At 38.6% G+C, this 20094-nt stretch overlaps 1 protein-coding gene and 1 long non-coding RNA gene across 3 annotated transcripts in view; one reads left to right on the plus strand and one right to left on the minus strand.

Annotated features, from left to right (window-relative positions):
• Lsamp (limbic system associated membrane protein) overlaps positions 1–20094 on the plus strand; it is a 2106845-nt gene that overhangs the window by 1658216 nt on the left and 428535 nt on the right. The window lies entirely within an intron of this gene.
• LOC110311483 overlaps positions 17407–20094 on the minus strand; it is a 6791-nt gene continuing 4103 nt past the window's right edge. Inside the window, exon 3 of the long non-coding RNA XR_002379959.2 lies at positions 17407–17467. This is a non-coding gene — a long non-coding RNA (uncharacterized LOC110311483). The remainder of the gene's footprint in view (positions 17468–20094) is intronic.

Here is a 20094-nt window from a genome sequence, read left to right on the forward strand (position 1 = left end):
AGAGAGAGAGAGAGAGAGAGAGAGAGAGAGAGAGAGAGAGCTGTTTCAAAATCTGGGAAATTTCTTGAGAAATAGTTCTAACTTTTAGATTATCTGCATAAAAGAAAGGAAGATGAGGGAGTGGGGAATCCAATCACTAAATAAATTGTAGTCAGAGGTTTGGTTAAAGCCATAGGTAGACACTTGGCTTCTATTTTTACTTGTGACAGAAAATGTTAAAGACTGAACTGGCTCTGGTTACTCAGGAGTGGGTGAGGCCAGTTATTGATACTTTATAGCCTTGAGGTAGCCTCTTTTCTTTTTCTCTTTCTTCTTTCCATCTTCTGTCTATCCTTGTCCTTGTCCTTCTCTTTCTCTCCTTCATCCCTCCCCCTCTTTCTTCCACACAATTATTCTATTCCTATTTTGGTTGCATTTTATGGTGTAGTTATTAGTCTTTCCTCCAAAACTAAGGAGTAGCAAGTTCAATATTGATCCACGTTATACAAATGAATGCATAAATTATGAACAGACTTCTGTCTTATGAATAGACCATAGTTATAAACTAGATGCAGAAGATTTTTCGTTAGTAAATAACATTTTCCCTCCTCTATATTGTGTTATACAAGGTATTTAGTATACATTCTAATTCATGATGGTTCCATCTTGAGAAAATATTTCATGGATGTTCAATGTATATGAAAAAACAATAGTTTGAAGGTTATCACATGAAAGTTTCTTCATGATGAATGTGCACTTGGTGTTGCTAGGCTTTACAGCATGAAGGACCATTGTAGAATTGCAGGAAAAGAAAGCAATGTAAAGAAGCATGAAGTATTTAAAAAGAATGTACAGAGCTGTCACTCCAAGTGCACTTCATAGAAGTGTGTTGAAGATGGTGGGTGAGCTCATTGGATTCTTGAAAAAGAAGAACTAACTCTGACATGGCCTCCTGGATCAGGTACACTACTCCACAGTTTTTCTGTCATTATTCTCTATGGCTAAGTTTCAATGTGTTTTCTTTCCTTTAATTCTAAAGTTAAAGGTTCTAACATGATCAAAGCCAAGCCACTGCTAGTTCCCAGTGTGAAACACACCAAGGAGAAGCCAGAAGCATGCCAATGGAAGTTAGAGTGGCTTTCCTGAGCACTAGCTTCACCTATGGAAACCAATGAAGAAAAGTTATTCAATTTCACTTATTCTTAATTATCTGGTTTTTATTTTCAACTGAAGAAGCAGGCAATCATCTGGGTTGCTTAGCAATCCTCTGGGCTGCTAAGAACCATCATGTGCAAAAATATGTTTGAGAGATAAAAGACAAATTACAGTCATAAAACGGTACAGTATGCGTCACGTCTAGAAAAATGTGTCTCTCCAGAGATGTGAGCTGATGCTTACAACCATCCCAGAACTCTTTATTAGGGTATGGTTGTTGGTAATGGAAAAATACCATTTGCCTTTTGCTGAATTTCCATGGCTGACAGCTGATTACTCCAAATCACATGGTGGGGCTGGTCCTCACATACAGATTGTGAAATGTGTTTGCTTTTGTTTTTTATTTAACTTGTAAAATAAATCAATTTCTCTGACCCCTTTCATTTGATATAGAAAAAAGACGGTTCAAGAGATCCATAGTGCTCCATTTATGTTGAAAGAGTTGGGAGAACCTGGGGCATAAACTGTGCCCCATAGTTCCAGGAGCTCTTTGAAGTTGCAAAAGCTTTGTGACTGCTAGCTTACCCTGAGGTCAGGTTTATCAAAGACTCCTGGAAAGGAAGAGATTGATTCAATATTTGAGGTCTTTCCCTTAAGATGGTCAGTGCATGTAGACAAAGCTGGCTTCTCTCTTAGTTGAGCTGGATTTGTGCCTTACACATCCATCCTCTGCTCTGCCCCTCTTTTTTTTTTTTTTTTGACAGTTATCTTAAAGCAGTCTCTCTGGCAATTGCTGAAAAGCATGGAAATCCCCTGACATTAAATTTATGGTGACATTTGTAGGGACAGCTGAAAGCACACCCTAGCAATGTAGAGCTGAACACCTAATAAGTACACACTTTGGGACTGGAGAGATGGCTCAGCAGTTAAGAGCACCGACTGCTCTTTCAGAGGTTCTGAGTTCAACTTCCAGTACCCACATGGTGGCTCACAACCATCTGTAATGGGATCCACTGCTCTCTTCTGGTGAGTCTGAAGACAGCTACAATATTCGCATATATAAAAAAAAATTAATAATTTTTTAATGCATATGTTTTGCAGTAAACTTTCCCTCAATTTACTCTCACCTATAGTGCTTAAGTGATTTCTCTGAAAACATCATTAAAAATGTTTCAGCGTTTAGCATCAGAAGAAAGCCCAACACTAGACAAATCTCTGGGGCGTTTCAAAACAAGACCATCACCACCTTTGAAGTGTGTCTTCTGATTACTGTTCACAGTGGGAGGCATCATGAGATAAATAAATGACAGTGAAATCTTTATATAGTTTAAAGGCTGGGTAAGCATCCATCTTCCACATCACTGTCTACCTAAAGTAATTCCCTTAGGTCTCGATTGAAATGAGGGTTTGGAAGGTCTCTCTTTGTCCACCTAGTTGATTTTATAACCTTTCTTATTATGCATTTACTGGGGCTCTTCTCTAGAAATCTGAATGGTGCTCAGTGGTGCAAGTTCCCTGCCCCATCCCACAAGCATGTACCATTGGTGAATTCCTCTCACTTGCTGCTTTGTGCTTGTGGACTGGGTATGCATTTGTCTGCATGGAACACAGGACTAGCTGTGTATACAGAGCCCCCAAAGGCCCCGTGTGTTTAAGGACAATGAATGTTAATGTTACTCCTAGCCAGCAGCAAGAAGAGCAGAGACATTCCTAACAAGAACTGACACAAGGAGAAATACTGGCTTTTTGTCTCTCTTGTATGCTAAACAATTCATGAGGTTTGGGGTTGAGTGAGACATTTAATAAACATTGGCTGCTTGGGCTGCCTACAGCTGGTGATTTGTCACTATTGGTCAAATGTTAGAGAATCAGAACGAGTTTCCCAGCTTTGAGGATTTAAAGCTTAACAAGCAACATGCTTTATCACCCATTGAAATGAAAGGTATATCATTTACAGATGATTCAGAATTGGGGAACGTATAAAGAAACAAGGTTCCTATAAAATTAAACTAAGATCATTGGAAGTGTTGAAATCTTTAATTGGGATGCTGGGAGTGTTCTAACTGCTCTTCAGCCTGAAGTACAAACTCCTTGCCACAGCCCCGGCTATGAAACATGCCATTTCCTACTGCTGCCTAGATAGTTTGCTCTACTTCATCCTGTGCTCTTGAAAGAGCCCCTTCCCTTACAATTTGCTGAGTGAAAAGCAGAACCTCAGTTGATCTGATCTGTGTGCGTTCAGCACCATTGGCAGGGTCCGAGTTATGAAGTATAAGACAGTGGAAATTTTATCCCACTGCAATGCTCAGAGGCGAGAGAGTCTCAAGGTGATTAGGATTAAATAGAGATATAGAGTGGATCCATGGCCATCCAGCTGAGCGGCTGGGGGCTCTTTGAGACTTAGCCACCCTCTGTCTCTTGCCTTGTGAAGATGCCATGTACTCCCTCAACTGTCTCACAGTGAGCATGTCATCCATCCCCAATGTGCAATTTCTCAGTCTTGGACCTCAAGAACCAGAAGCCACAAGTCATCTGGTATCCATTTTATCAATGCTCCGTTAGTTTCTTATAGTAATGGAACGTAGACTGATTCATCACCTAAAATTTTTATTTGCCTTTACCTGTATATTTGTGACCTCTCCTTTGATAAGGAATCTACCTGATGCTTTTGGTTTAACTAACCTCACAGAGAAAATATTCAAATATTAGCTAGGTGCCTTTGGCCTCAGGACCAAGTTTTGTTATAGATTATTTGTTTAGTATTGACCCGTGCTCTTTCTCTCTCTTTGTGTTAACTGTGGCCACCTCAAATTATCAGAACTAATCTTTCTAGATGGATTTGCAATTCAGATGCCAGAGTTTATGAAATTTGGATGAGGATTTCATCAGAGAGAAATCATAAGTTAAACTGATATTCAAGTAAGATGTTTCTATCTTAAATTAACGATAATTTATTCCAATCATTTATTGTTTCAGCTAATCTGTTGTAAACAACAGGGACATGTTTGGTAAAATGGAAAACTATTTCTTGAAGCTTCAGATTGTTGAAAAGGGTCAGTATATCTGGATAAGGGAGGAACTGAGCCAATTGTAACATGAAAACACATGGTGTTGTTCAGCTTCTGCCCATTCACTGGATTCCCAGCCAAGAGACAAACAAGTCAGCTCATCATTCTTTGAACATTTTTTCTCCCACCAATTCTGGGTTTTCTCTTGGTTTGGCTTTCCACAGAACACCAATTGCTTTTCTTTCCTTCTTTGAGAGCAGTTGAGAATCAGTTGCTCTTTCCTCCTGACAATACATTTATACTTAATTTCTACACAAAGATTATGGTATCTTAGGTAATTTACATAGAGGGATGAATTGCAAGTCAATGTCAATCAGGACACAGGGTACAAATGTCTGAAAAGAAAAGAGTAGCCAAATGCATAGGCAGTGTTAGAGTTCTTCTTTTTAGTGCATACAAAAAGGACATAAAATGATTGGAACCCTGGATTGGACATGGCATCTCAGGCTGCCCAGAGGTGACCTTGAAAGAGTTTACCACATGGGTTTGTTGCCTAGCAGCCTGTTATTCACATTATTGAATCTGATCCTATAGTATACAACTCAGTACTCTTCAGCAACAAAAGACATGACATCAGGCCATCTAGGTGTTTTCGGTACACTGCCACTAAACTGCTAAGTGACCTTGGGCAGGTCTCTTATCTCTCTGGATGACAGGTACCTTGTTTATAAGTTGGCATTCATAGGAATGCCTAGTCTTAGCATCATGAGAGAATTTAGTTATACACACACACAGTCACACTCATATATTATTGTTATAAATAATCATTCTAGTGATAAATGCAATTGAAAGTCTGATGATACTGGTGTTGTCTATAAAATTAGCACTATGCCCATGTTGTAGCGTCATACCTGTCCACAACACTCATTAAAGACAATCCAAAAGCATCAATTACTGATTTCTGTATTGAGTGAAATCTGCTAGGTATAGAGTACCCAGAAGACTGACCTTGAATTCAGAGATCTCCTTGCCTCAGTCTCTTGGAATTAAAGGCATGTACTACTTTGCCGCAGGTCAGAAACTTATGTCTTCCAGCCTCAAGATCTGGATCACAAAAGTGCCCTCTGATTCTGGATTGCAGTTCATTCTAGATGTAGTCAAGTTGACAACCAGGAATAGCTATTACACAAGCCCTCAAGGTGACTAGTATCTCTTATTCTCCTGAGATGTTTCTGTTGGCCCGTGTGGGCTCAAATGCACTTTCTGCAGTAGGCCACCAGGATCTGAGAATGTTCCATGACAACTCAGGAGATGGAGTATGTCACCCTCAACATGCTTATGTGAATCAATGAACTCAAAAAGCATCCCTATAGCAGTTTTTTTTTTTACTATAATTTGGGTTTAATTATAAAATTTACATGTTCTTTCAAGAGTTTGAATTTTATTAGTAAAAACCGAGGAGGGTCTCTCATTCCCAAGCCAATTTTTGCCCTGCTATTTCCCTTTTGTTTATGCACATAGAAACTCTTTTTTTCCAGAAAGTAAACAAAGCTTTTCCTAATATTCAAATAATTTCAGTTCTAGCCCATCATCTACTTTGCTTCTACAATTTTCTCAAAATATCTCTAAACATCTTAATGTATCTTTAATTATCCCATCTGTAACATTTCCACTGTCATATCAGCAACTTGTTTCTTGATATATTAATATTTTTTGATATTTCTTTTTTATATATCATTATAACTTATTATATAATATATAATTGTATATATAATTGGTTATATGTATTAATAAATAAACTATTTATTAGTGTCTCAGGTAATGAAATGGATGTTATATAACAATTAATTTATTAAAAGCCTTAGCCATTGTATAATAGATAAACACTGAAAAAGCACCAGGCAGTTTGAAAAACAGCAAGTTCAATGCAAAGAGGGGACATAAACAGAAGCATCTTAAACGTTAGGCAATAGTTACTCCCAGACATAGAATTCTCTCAACTTCCTTATGTTCTCATCAATATCAGAGCTTCATGACCTCACTTTTATGTCCCACAGAAAATGGGCCATAAGCCCTGCATAAATTATTAACACCATACCGTTCTCTGTAACTCTACCACTTGATTTTCTAACCATGTGCCCAACCTTTGAGCATTTGCTAACGGGCAGATGACCAGAATCAGTAAAGATGAGACTCATCACCCCATCTCTGCCTCATGTATTTTCTCCCCCACAATCACTCCTACCAGGATCTCTGCAAATTATGAGAAAATATTTCTGTCCTGTGGTTGTTTTGAGTGCTTAGAGCTGCCTTCCCATTCATCACTGGCCCAAATGTTCAAGAACTGCCTTTCTCATGCCCGCCCAGCCATATGCATCATTTTAGATGTGGCATGGGAGGGGGGACACATCCCCTCCTCTCTTGCCCCGAGGTGCTTGTGAAGCTCGGAGAATGACGTGCAGTCGGGTTGTTTATCACGGAGCTGAGAAATGAAAGGATGGCATCGCTACAGGACCAGATGGCACTGCACGCTTGGCATAATTTTCTCAGACAAACTAGGACTAGGGCTGTGAATACTGGCATTTGCCTGCTATAGTCATTCACATTAAAACATGACAATGAAAATAAGATTGTTCTGCAAGGAAGGTATAGAGGTTTTAAATTACATGCATTTAGGTGTTGTAGGCTCCCGTTAGGTACAGGCAATACTATTGTGCTCCTCATATTTTAAATCCGGCAAAATTTTATAGATGCAGACTCTATTTTTAATATCAACTGACATCCCTCTGCCTTCCCATAAATGTTCTCAGTTGGTTATATATCAGACAATTGCATTTAAGCATGTATAGACTATTTGAAAAAAAAAGAACGTAGAAAGAAAACCCATGCTAGAAAGAATAAGAATGTCTTTTAAGTCTGGGAAATAACAAAAATGTCAAAGAGAACTATGGTGTGCTAAAGGAGCATTGGCCTGTATTTATTTAGAAAACTTGAATTAAGATTCGGCTACTTATTAACTGTGTGGTTGCAGGCAAGCCAAGCTTATTTAATGTATGGCTTTCCTAATAGGCAAGTGAACAGTTCGGTGTAGATTAGTGCTGACATTTCTTTCTACTTCTAATATTCTTTGATTTGCTTTTTCCATGAGGACCTGTGAAGCCACAGTACAAGGCTGCCTACATTTGGCCCACTTTCATGCTATCCTATCCCCACCCCCACTTAAAGAATGATAGGTTGGAGACAGGAGGTGTGTAATGAAAAGGGCAGAGGAGTCCCTGTGCATATCATTTTTGAAGTACATTCTATTTTCAACCTTTTCTCCAGTCTCTCTTTCCTTAAAATCAATACTCACAATTTTGATTTCCTTTGAGAAAGTGGGACTATAAATGGGGAAATAGCTACAGTCTCTCAAGCGTGTTTGAATTAACTAATCCATTTTTTCATTCATTCAACGAATTCTGCTTCATGGAACCATTAGGCTACAGAGAAGCATTGATAGATACGGTATCTTCCCTTTCCTAAGGGAGTTGATAGTCCAGTGGGAGGCACAGAACTTACACATATAAGAAATGTGATATGGTAGCATTATAATCAAACAGAGGAGACAGAATCAATTTCATTAAGGAGATATAGGAAAGGTGTCACAAATGAGCCCATTGGACTTGGCTTAAGAAGAATCTTGGTAGTTTCTCCAGTGATGTAAAGGAAAATTCTTTTACAGATGGAGTGATAGACACTAAGAATCAATTTTATGGAAAGTTCTGGTATGTTAGGACAAATGTGAGAACATTCATCTGACCTGAATATCGAATATAAAAAAAAAGGGGGGGGGAAGAAATTAAAGCTAAGAGAAAATTAGGGATGCCATTTTGAGAGGATCTGTATTATTGAGGCATTTTTAATTTCATCTATTGGGTAACAAGAAAACAATGGAGATGTTAATGGATCAAGGAAAGAGTATGACCCTATGCATTGTTTATATGTATATGTTATAGCCACATCAGCACTAACTGCACCTCTTTTTTTTTAAGATATTTTCTTCATTTACATTTCAAATGATATCCCAAAAGTCCCATATACCCTCCCCCGCCCTGCTCCCCTACCTACCCACTCCTGCTTCCTGGCCCTGGCATTCTCCTGTACTGGGGCATATAATCTTCACAATACCAAGGGCCTCTCCTTTAATTGATGGCCTACTAGGCCATCCTCTGCTACAAATGCAACTAGAGACACGAGCTCAGGGGATACTAGTTAGTTCCTATTGCTGCTCCTCCTATAGGGTTGCAGATCCCTTTAGCTCCTTCAGTACTTTCTCTAGCTCCTTCATTGGGGGTCCTGTGTTCCATCCAATAGATGACTGTGAGTATCCACTTCTGTATTTGCCAGGCAATTGTGAGGCTATGCCAACTGTACCTCTTAATACAAACATTTCATTTCTTCTGAGTTCTGGAGAATAAATGATAAGGATTGATTTCTTCTGCGGCGTCTCACCCTGACTAATAGTTGTGATGTTGTTATGAAAAGTGCTTTATCAGGAAAGAGGCTGGAGATTCAGAACATTCAGAATAATCCAGGAAGTGCATGCTAAGAGTCTCAAGCAAAAGAGAAAAGAGCCTTAGCTTAAGGAGAGATATAGATTCATAATATAAGGCAGTCAGCAAAACTCACCTAGCACATTTAATATCAAAGGCAGTAAGGGGGTCACTGCCTATTCATTTATCCAAAATTATTAATACTCAGTGTCTGTCAGCAGAAAATGAGCCTGAGTCCTTCTTTTCTTGGAGTTTATTTTCTAGTAGAGAGTGGTTAGAATAATAAATGTGTAAATAATAAATGGTGGGGAGGGCATTCTGTACATCACTGGCTCCTGGTGCTCGGTCACGGTCATGGTGATCAATTTTGAATGTGTATATTTGGGCTGTTCTCACTATGGCAAAGGAGAAAGTGATAAGAATACAATTCCCACACCCAAATTGCATAACTCTAGGTCTCCCAACAAAATTTATCAGGTTAAATCTGTCTTTTAAGGTAAAATAGCAATGATAGAATGTTCAAAACAGTGTTCCTATTTAATTAGCGATGGGTGAACATATGAAAGACGTGAAGAGGAAGCCAAGTAGAATGATCTACTGCATTTTTCCTGGTTTTCATTTTATTAAAAAATGTATTTTTTTCCTCACATAATAGATCTTGACTATGGTTTTTCCCTTTCTCTCCTCCTCCAGTTGTTCCCTACCTCTCCTCCCATCCAGATCCACTTCCCCTTTTGTCTCTTACTAGAAAACAAACAGTTGGTTTCTGAAGGATAATAATAAAAATAAAATAAGATAAAACAAAAACCAACACATCGGAATTGGAGAAAACAAGCAGGAGAACTAAAAGAGCTCAGGAGAAGGCACTAGAAACAAGAGTCATTTGTTCACACACACAGGGTTCCCATGGCAACACTAAACTCAAAGCCATAATAGATGCTCCAAAGACCTATAGGGTAAAAAGAGAGAAGAAAATATATAAATAAAATAAAATAAAAATAATGAGATAAAAATTTTAAAAAGAAAAAGAGGAATTATAAGACATTGTAAGACATACACATTATAAGACAAAAGACCCCCAGGGATGCCACTGAGTTCATTTGTTGCTGACCATCTACTGTTGACCATGTCCCCTACCCTTCGGAGTAGTTTGTTTCCACAGTGAGTCTCCCTTGGAGGAAACTAAACTTTCTTGTTTGCAAATGCTTATCAGTTGGAGATTGCTTCTAGGTTAGGGATGGGGGCATGGGTCCACTTTTCCTTTCAGCTCTCTGGCCCTACCTGGTGCAGAGTCTTGCATGCTGCCTCCGTCTCTGTGAGTTCATGTGTGCCTCAATCCTGTTGACTTAGAGTTTTATTTTCATCACCTGACTGCCTTTCAATGTCAAGCAGCTGGTGGGTGCTGGAGTTGGGTGGCTGGGTCATCTCACTCCATCTATTCATGGCCCAGTTCTCCTTTGTGGCAGGAGTATGACCTCCAGAGGCTTAGATTCTCAAATTCCCTGTTCTAATGACCCATTGCTGGACCTGGTGGAAGCAAGGCACTGTGAGTGGGTAGCAGGCTGGAAGAAGCAGCTAGAGCATACCTTCCTTCCTTCTCCTGAACTCAGGGTAGTTGCTGTGCATCTTCTGTGGTTCCAGATGCCCAGGATAAGCCTCTGAGGCTTCAGATTAGGTCCATGGATTCAAGCAGTGCCCTTTCCTTGATATCTTGTATAAGAGATGGGAGATGGGGACTGGGGACTGGGGGACTGGGGGACTGGGGAGAGTTCAGTTGTGTTGTTTGCTTTGTCTTAGCTTCATTTGATTAGTTTCATAACTTTTTCTACTTTCTGTTTACCACCTTTCTGCATTCATTCCCTCTTATCTTGATGGCTCATAGAAAATTCAGTAAAACCAAGAACTTTTCTCACAGTATTATATCTCGATATTTTGAGCCACATTGCAACAGAATTCAGTAACTCTTCAGAAGATTTTTTTCTAGAATGCAGGATGAATGAATCTACTAGAAAATGCTCCCCTAGAAGCCAACCATGAGATATTTTCTTTTACCGCGTTGAAATTCTAGTTAGATCAGTTGAACATGTTTGGGCTACAGAGAACAGTAGACAAGAAAAGCATATTTATCAGAGGAAAGAAAGCACAGCCAAAACGCCTGGAGACAAAAACCAGGAGGAAAAAAAAAGTATTTGGAAAGAACATGTTAGAAATGGTAGGGGAAACAACCAGAAACAAAAAATGAAGTGAGAGTAGGTGATCTGGATAGGAATTCAGTATTTTGGGCAAGAAGGGACGGAATGGCCACTAAGCGTGACCACAAGAAAGCTGCCCCACTTCTTCAGGACCACTGGGCCTGCCTACAGCATCCAGAGAGCTTTTTAATTTCAGTTCATGGCCAGCCTTTTTCTTCCTCCACCATCAACCTGCTAATGCTTTTCTAATAATTACCATTTTTTGAAACTATTTTGGCTGTTAAAAATGTTTCTTTTTAATAAGCTGATTAAAAGAGCCTGCTTATTAGCATAAGCCTTTTGCTGTTCAGCCCTCTCCCTAATTAAAAGCACTCATCTGTGCAGACCTGGATTTCTCCCCTTCGGTCTGCGATAGGCTTTTGGATAGGTTTTCCTTGCTGATCTTTTTTTTTTTTCTTTTACTCTTGTTTCTTTCGGTTGTTTGCTACTCCTGAATCCCACAGAGAGATAAACAGCTGAGCAAAATTAAACAGGGCAGAGTATATGGTCTACATATCTGCATGAAAATGGTGGCTATACAGAGTTTAAAAGGAAGGCTCTACTTTTATAAGAGTCATATAAAGCTCCCAACATTTCAAGCTATCAACAGTGATATGTGATGATAAGAAGCAAGGAATGCCATTCCCCTGTTCTTTCCTTAGTGGTATCCTCCTAACTTTCACAGCTGCCCTTGGGAACATCCCTACTCTGTTAGCAACACTGAGTGCACATAGTAGGGAGTTTCTATATGAGGGCCTCAAACACAATGGACAAGGAGGGGCATGGGCAGAATATAGATGCATATAAAGCCCAGAAAAAAAAGCCCCTTATTATTATGGAGGAGGAATTTGAATAGCAGTGATATCCATAATGGTATTGGTTGTACCTTTATTTATGTTGATATTTGTAAGCCTTTGGTATAAAGAAAATATACATGAAGGGATTTTCTGCATAAAATAAATAAGGATGGAATAACCCTGGGAAGAAACTAGGGAAAGGGAGGATAAAATTTGGCTGATGGCTTAACTCCACATGAGCAAAGCCTTGAATCCAAATCTTTGTACTGCAGAGGAAAAAGGGAAGGAGGAGGAGAGAGGGAAAAGGAGAGAGAAAGAGGGAGGGTGCTGGGAGAAAGAGGAGAAGTTGGGAGGGAAGGGAAGGAGCAAGGAATAAATGAGGGATCCTCTATTGGTGTTTGTCTTGTGAGCTTGACACTATAATTTCAACCTTAGGAAGAGAAAAAAATCAGAAATTGTGTTATATGAATATAATCTCAGGGCTAGGGTAATAGAGACAAGAAGATTCAGGGGTCTCTCCGGCTAGCTAGATGACTTGGCCAGCTCCAAACCAGTGAGAGACAAGTCAGAATATCAACATTGAAACAAAAAGGTGGCTGGTGCAGGGAACAACACAGGAGCCCTCCCCTGAATCCTCCATTCTCTTCCACACACTTGCATAGGCATTCCTCCACACAGGTGCATACACCCAGGAGAGGGAAGTGTTTATGTCTGCAGACTGTTTAACGAACATACATTTTTCGAAAGATGACATAAGGTTTCCTGCTCATTTGGCATCACATAATAATACTTAACAGTATTTGCTGTATGCCCCTCTCCCCCGAGAATCTGATGAAACCACTGCCTTCTGAAAAAATAAATATTTGCCTAAAACCATATTTTAATTACAATAACTTGAGTTTCACAGATGCCTTGAAGCTCAAATATTTATGGGCATGAGGCTGAGAATACACAATGTAGCATCAGTGACTGGGGCCTACTGACTGCTTGCCTTGTTTCTTCCCTTTGGATTCATTATGATCTCCCGCTCATTAAGTCAAGTTCTGAGTCCTATTTTTATTCTCTTGTGAAAAAAGGAATGATATTGCTGCAACCAGAGCTGGTATGAATATGTTGGTGCACTTATCTGGCATGTATTTCTACTTCATCAATAATATATTTATTTATTTTCCAGACCCCTGTTAGAATCTTTCTTTTAATTTAAGTATAACTTCCACTTTAACTCCCCAAGGTGTTATTTCTTCTGTCCTTATGAAACCATCTCTTTACAAGGGCTTTAGTAAAGGTTGTCATGGAGCACCAGAGGGTCTAAGTCAGGGCTGGGGTTTTAGGTCCTTCCTGGGTTCACAAGATCTATTCCTTGCAATGAATGGCCCAGGTCACAGAGTAATACAGCTTGACATAGAATTTGAGACACACATAGTCATTGAAGAAGCTTGCTTTGGATATGTCTCTGACAACAGTGGCCTCTACAATGTTCCCAATGATGAACTTCTTAATGGCCTTGTCCTTGAAATCACACTAGGCATAGTTCAATTGGTTGCACATGGCTGTGACCCTTTGTTAGCACAGCTTTTGTTTCTTCTCCTTCTCCTCCTCCTCCTACTAGTTCAGTTCTCTTGGAGACAGGACAGGAAAGAGCTCCTGTTAGACTCATACTAAGGTGATCACACACTTGGTCCTTTGAACGCTGCTCTAACTGATGAAGTTGTATTTTCTCTGAAACCTGTCATTTTACTTAAGCCCTGGAAGATCTTATCTTCTGTTATTTTTCCATCACACATATAGCATATAGGAGAAGTACTGTTTTTAGCCAATCAAGTGCTCATAGTATCTAGGTTGCATAAAAGACTTTAAAGGACAGTTGCTTCGCTAGAACTTTTGACCTGTTCTTAGAAACATCGTCTCTGATAATAGCCTCCAACCCCATAAGTGAACATAACTGAAAATAATCTTCATAGATGAAGATTTTATAGAAACATGGAGAATTCTTATTGCATGATGGTAAATGGCCCATGTAGACTTTAGTGTATGTGCATCATTGTCACAAAAAAAATAGAAAAAATAAAAAGGAACAATTCCAGCTGGAGCATGCCCAACAGAAAAGTACCTGAGAGCATCTGTGGCTCACAAATGTCTTCCTACAGGGAACCCTGGGATGCCGTCTCGTGGTACTCACCTATGAAGAGTATGGACAAGGTGCTTTATAATTACAAAAAGGAAGTGACACAAAGGAAAATATACTTATGCTGTATTGATGTAAATGTTCAAACAAGGGTTGTTAAACATGACAGATAGATAGAGAGTATAATATAAAGCTTATTAGGTTAAAATCAGTTGAGGCAGTGAAGAAAGATGTGTCCAGCAGAGAGGGCAGCAGCATCCCTAGCACAGTCTGAGTCAAAGTTGTATCAGGTACATTTTATTTTTAAACAAGAAAAATCTACATTTAAGCAAAAATAACATTTATTCTTAATAAGTTCTTGTATTAGGCACAAATGGTTATACATACCACCAATCCCAGCACTCAGGAGCTAGAGGTAGACGCATTTCTATGAATTTGAGGTTAACCTGGTCAACAAAGAAAAGTTTCAGGCCTCATAGGGATGCATAGTGTAACCTTGTTTCAAGAAAAATTATTATTTATCCAAGAGTAGTGACTTTTGGGATGATTGCATGCCTATTCTTTCATCATAACTGTATAAAGGGAAAATAATTTTTGTATCCTTATACATTTCTACAAAATTATATTATGTTTTATCCATTAAAAATGTAAAATAATTGCATATGTTTGTGGTGATTTGAATGATAATGGCTCCCATAGGCACATATATTTGATTGGTTAATCATCAGGGCAAGAAACTGTTTAGAAAGGTTAGGAGATGTAGCTTTGTTGGAGTTGGTGTGTCCCTGGGGATGGGCTTTGAGGTTTCAGAAGCCCACACCAGGCCTAGAGTCTTCGCTCCATCTGTTGCCTGGATGTTAGTATGTAAAAACTTCTACTTCTCCAGCACCCTGCCTTCCTGCTTCCTACCACACTCCTCGCCATGATGATATTGGACTATTTAAATTTGCAAGCAAGCCTCCAATTAAATTCTTTTCTTTGTAGTAGCTGTATATTTCATAGTGTCTGTACACAGCAATATAAGAGTAACTATGATAATGTTACCAAAGGATGAGATGCTTAATAGATCAAACAAAATATCCTCTATCATTTCTCACTGTCTTGTGTTTAGCCAATAATTTGAGCCAGCAAAATATTTTTCTGTGCTAACAGAAAAAAAAATAAGTTTAAGGAAAGAATTTCTAGTTTTTCAGCAGATAACTTTCAAATCAATAATCTTACTTTTGTGTTCTTTTTAAAAATTTGTCTTGTTTACAGTTTATTAGAACTCAAACTGTAGTTTCAAAACCGTGTGGTCCATGAAACTGCAGTAGTTTTCTACAGTTTAGTTATACAAGCTTTATAGACACAGATACTTAGGACTCTGGGTGTGAACATGGACATTCAGAAACACATTCACTTGGGCCTCAAGTAGGCCTTCAATGCCTACTTCTCTTAGTTCCTAATGGTAAAGCTATATCCAATGGCATAGGGAGAACAATGCTGGATTCACTTATATACTTTGCAAATCACCAAAACAGTGCCATACCTGTTATAGTTATGGGATGTAGGGTAGATGATGCACAGTGTATGTAATGGGGGAGGGGAACAAAAGCATATGGCCTTGTCTTTTTCTCAGGCTATCAGACTGCAGGACAGAAGATTCAGTACTGCAACTTAAAATCAACAGTAGCCATTTTATCATTTCAATTTTATATTGAGCACCTTCCTGTTAAAGTCAGAAAATATTAGAATATATGGTGTAACTTGGAAAGCTTATATTTTATCTAACATTAGAGAAAGACAAAGTAGTGCAAATCTCACTAGGCACAGACCATAGAGTTATCCAGTCAACATTGCTCATAGGTAAAAGGTTCTGCTCCCATCTCTATGATCAAGCTCTGTTTCCACCTCTAAGGCTATGAGTGAGGAGTGATGAGTCACAAGGCAAGTGGTCCACGCAGGTAACTCAGGAACTGCTTTCTCCTTATGTGTAGTTCCATGTAGGTAACTCTCTGCTGGAGTCAGGATGGATATTTCAGTACATCTCCATTACACAGGAATATTTCAAAAGGTCACATTTTTTTTTGAAAAAAATTATAGCTGCTTTATGCTTTTGTTCTAGAATCTCAACTGTTTTTCAAAACTGTCAAGCAGGATCAAAAATGATGATGAAAGCTTTAATTATCTTATGGAAAGCCAAGATGTTTGGTGTCTTTTTGAGGGAGAAATCACTTGGGAGGAGAGAGTCAGGATGGTAAAAATAAGACCTGGTGATGAAAATAAAAACTGTTTGCTGGAGCAGTCAATAGCAAAGGTGCTATTCCTATATGACAAATTCCTAAAGACTCAATATGGGGTACTCTGTCCCTTGAAATAAAGTTGGAAATGTGTGTTGACATTGGGAGTTCACAGGTTGGAGAGATGGCTCAGTGGTCAAGAGCACTTAATCATTCTTATGAAGTCCTGCTCTTCCAAAGGTCCTGAGTTCAAATCCCAGCAACCACATGATGTCTTACAACCATCTGTAATGAGATCTGATGCCCTCTTCTGGTGTGTCTGAAGACAGCTACAGTGTCACTTACATATAGTAATAAATAAATCTTAAAAAAAAAAGAAGAGAGACATTGGTAGTCCACATACTTTTTTGAGGACTAGCTACTTGCTCTCATACAGGTAGTAGAAACCCAGAGATGCCTCACATTTTATAGGAATATTCCACACAATGAAGAATTAATTATTCAGCCTCAAATATTAATAGTTTCTTTTAATATGGAGAAGTCCTGCTTTGGGTATTTGTTTATACCAGCCTTTGGAAATCTAGACACTGTAATGTGATGTCCTATCGGTTGATTTAGTTAGTGAGTTGTTAATCCATGAAGATTAGGGTATGAGGTTTACTGTTGTTTAACTTGATTTTACATTTTAATCCACAAGATACATGATATACATTCACTTTCTGTCCTCTTTATCACTCACTGATTTTTCCTTGTTGTTTCATTCATTTGATATTTGTTTGTTTGTTTGTTTGTTTTGAGTTCCTTGTTTTGATTTGTTTTACACATACAATGGGTCAAATACTACTTCTAAATTTTATGGGGATGACAAACAAATGTTGACAAAAATAAAGTGATGGAATACAATATCCTAGATCATATTGGCACTATTGATTATTTGGTATCAAGTGTTCCATTCTAGATTTTATTACTTGGTTTGCATTTAGAAGAATTCATCTTAAGAAAGAAATAAAAGGAATTTATTACCTCCAGAATATAAATGCCATTGTTGTGCATTAGGAGATATTTGGGTATGCTGGACATTGTTTTTGTTCATAGGTATCACATCTGGGTATGGCTACTGACCACTTTTCTCTCCTGGCTACTTGGATAGTTCCTTCCAGTCCTATGATGGCTAGTCTTCAGGGTGGCCATTACTGTAGCAGTTGCTGCTGATTAAGTTCTCCATATGAAGTGTATGGTGTCTTAGCTTCAATTTCCTAGAGGCAACGAAGGGTAGTGGCAGTAGCCTGTTTGTAAAAGGAGTTGGATGAGACATTTTCTTGGACTTCACTGGCCAATAGCATGATGGAAGATTTCCCATGTCTGCCACAGGGGTTTTTGTGAGGCTTGATCAATAGAAGGAAATCCATGTATGATACTGCCTGTTGAAGCCAAGAAAGAGAGAGTAGATCCTACTAGTGTCATTTCACTAAACTAGCATAATTTCTAACCTCATTGTAAATACTTCTCTTTAGGTCTTCAGATAAGTTTGGTTTTCATCCCTCACCAAAGAAGTTCTTTATTTTTGCAGCAAAATGAGACCATTCTCAAAGGCCATACTGGTGAAAATGTAGATAACAGTTAATTGTGGGGTGCCTGGCCTCAGCTGGTAGAATTATAATGCAAGCCTTACATCTAAAGTTCAGAAAACACTGCAAAAGAGATGGCAGAAGGATTGTACTAGGATGGGAAATCTGTCTCAATACAATGTAATATGCATGAAAGGAACACTGTACCCAGGAAATCTTGGTAATATGGTAGCCTGAGTGACAAGGAAAATTCAACAACACTATTGATAGGCCAACGTGATTTGGAGAATTCACCCTAGAAGAAAAGCTGCAGGCAACCAATGCTTGCTTTGCAACCCTATAGGTGGAAAAACAATATGAACTAACCAGTACCCTCAGAGCTCGTGTCTCTAGCTGCATATGTAGCAGAAGATGGCCTAGTCAGCCATCACTGGGAATAGAGGCCTCTTGGTCTTGCAAACTGTATATGCTCCGGTACAGGCGAACACCAGGGCCAAGAAGTGGGAGTGAGTGGGTAGGGGAGCAGGGCGGGAGGAGGGTATAGGGAACTTTCAGGATAGCATTTGAAATGTAATAAAGAAAATATCTAATAAAAAAAAAGAAAAAAGAAAAAAAAGAATGGGAATTTGTAATCTTAATGTATGAGTCCTAAGTTTTCAGCCCTAAAAATGAATGGGCAATACTAAATTTTTTCATCAGGTTGCATATATATATATATATATATATATATATATATATATATATATATATATACATATATATATCCCATCATTTAGTAAAGAATTACACATATTAAAAATAAAAGGAAGGTCCAATTCATACTCTGCATGCATTGCTCTTAGTATTGATATGAGGGTCACATTCATCTTCTATGAATCTTTCTAAAGAAGAATATTGAGTGGATGGTGCATACCTGTCAATCTCACATTTAGGAGAGAGAGACCACAGGAGTTCAAGTGCCAGGCCAGCCTGGGCAATACAGAATGACTCTGTCTCCATTCAAAATGAAGTCCTTTAAACAGCTGGCTCTTTCCAAATTATGAACATTTTTTGGAATTAATGTAAAGAATCCAAAGCTGTATGCACTACATAACAAACAGTAACAGTCATGGTTCATCTTTGCTTATAGTTCTGAGGAAAGTGTGTGTGTGTGTGTGTGTGTGTGTGTGTGTGTGTATGTGTTTGTGATGTGTGTGTGTATGTGGTGTGTGTGCATATGTGTGTGTGTACACATACATGCAAGTCTTACATAAGTCCATGCAGTGGTCAGAGGTTGATGACAGTTCTCTCCCTCAGTCACTGTCAACATTATTTTTGCTAACACTGTTTACATGTGTCATTTAATTTTATACAAACATCGTGATTGTATCCCCTCCTCTTACTTTCCCCAGAACATTCGCATCCTACCTCTCTCTGGATTTCATAAAACATTTTTTTTAATTTTTAAATTCTTTCATACAATACATGCTGATCATATTTATATTCCCCTTTTCCAGCTCATCCCAGATCCTCCCTACACACCCAAATCCATGTCCTCTCTGTCTCCTCTTCACCAAGAACAAAGAGAAAGGACACACATTATAAAAGAAAAAAAAAAAAAAAAGCAAGACACAACAAAACAAACAACCCCCACTCAACGAAAAACACAAAAAAAGTGCACAAAAACCACAGAGTGTACATTTTGTGTTGACCAACCCTTCCTGACTGTGAGAATTGCCCTGGAGTGTGGTTGATATACCCTATGTCACTCCACTGGAGAAAATTGATTTTTCCCTCTCCCTGCAGCTACCTATTGCAAAGGACTTCTTAGTTATGGGTGGAACTTTGTGAACACTTCCCTGTCACCTTGGTGGGGTTTGGCCTGGTTTGAACTTGTGCTGGTCTTGTGCCTGATATTCTAAACGTTTCATTTTGCCCCCTTTATCATCTCTACTGTCTTGGACTTAAGCCTGGACTTATATTTAAAAAGTAAATCTAGGTAATGGGTGAGTGACAGTCAAGATGAAGGGCATGGGTAGGCTGAACCCATGGAATTCTTTTCTTCTCGGTTACTGTGTCCTTGCCTTTTATTGTAAATCAAAAAACAAACAAACAAAAAAACCCAGTGAAATTGAAAACAAGGTAGTTTAGCCTTTATACTGTACATTATTAGACTAGAAATGAATCCCTTATGTCACCTTCTGACAAGTATAAATGGGGTCCTTTTGGGCGTGTGCATTTTAAGGACAATATACAGTCTATTTAAAATAATAAATATTTTCAAACATGAAATTCTGAATGAAATATGCCCTTAGAAATATAAAGTACATTGCTTCTCCGCCTTTTCGCTAAGATCAAGTGTAGAAATATAAAGTACATAAAAACCAGAATGATTAAAAGTGTCTCATGAGACAAAAGGATGGACCATCTAGAGACTGCCATATCCAGGGATCCATCCCATAATCAGCTTCCAAATGCTGACACCATTGCATACACTAGCA

This window comes from Mus caroli, chromosome 16 (assembly GCF_900094665.2).
Source record: "Mus caroli chromosome 16, CAROLI_EIJ_v1.1, whole genome shotgun sequence".
In the NCBI taxonomy this organism is placed as follows: Eukaryota; Metazoa; Chordata; class Mammalia; order Rodentia; family Muridae; genus Mus; species Mus caroli.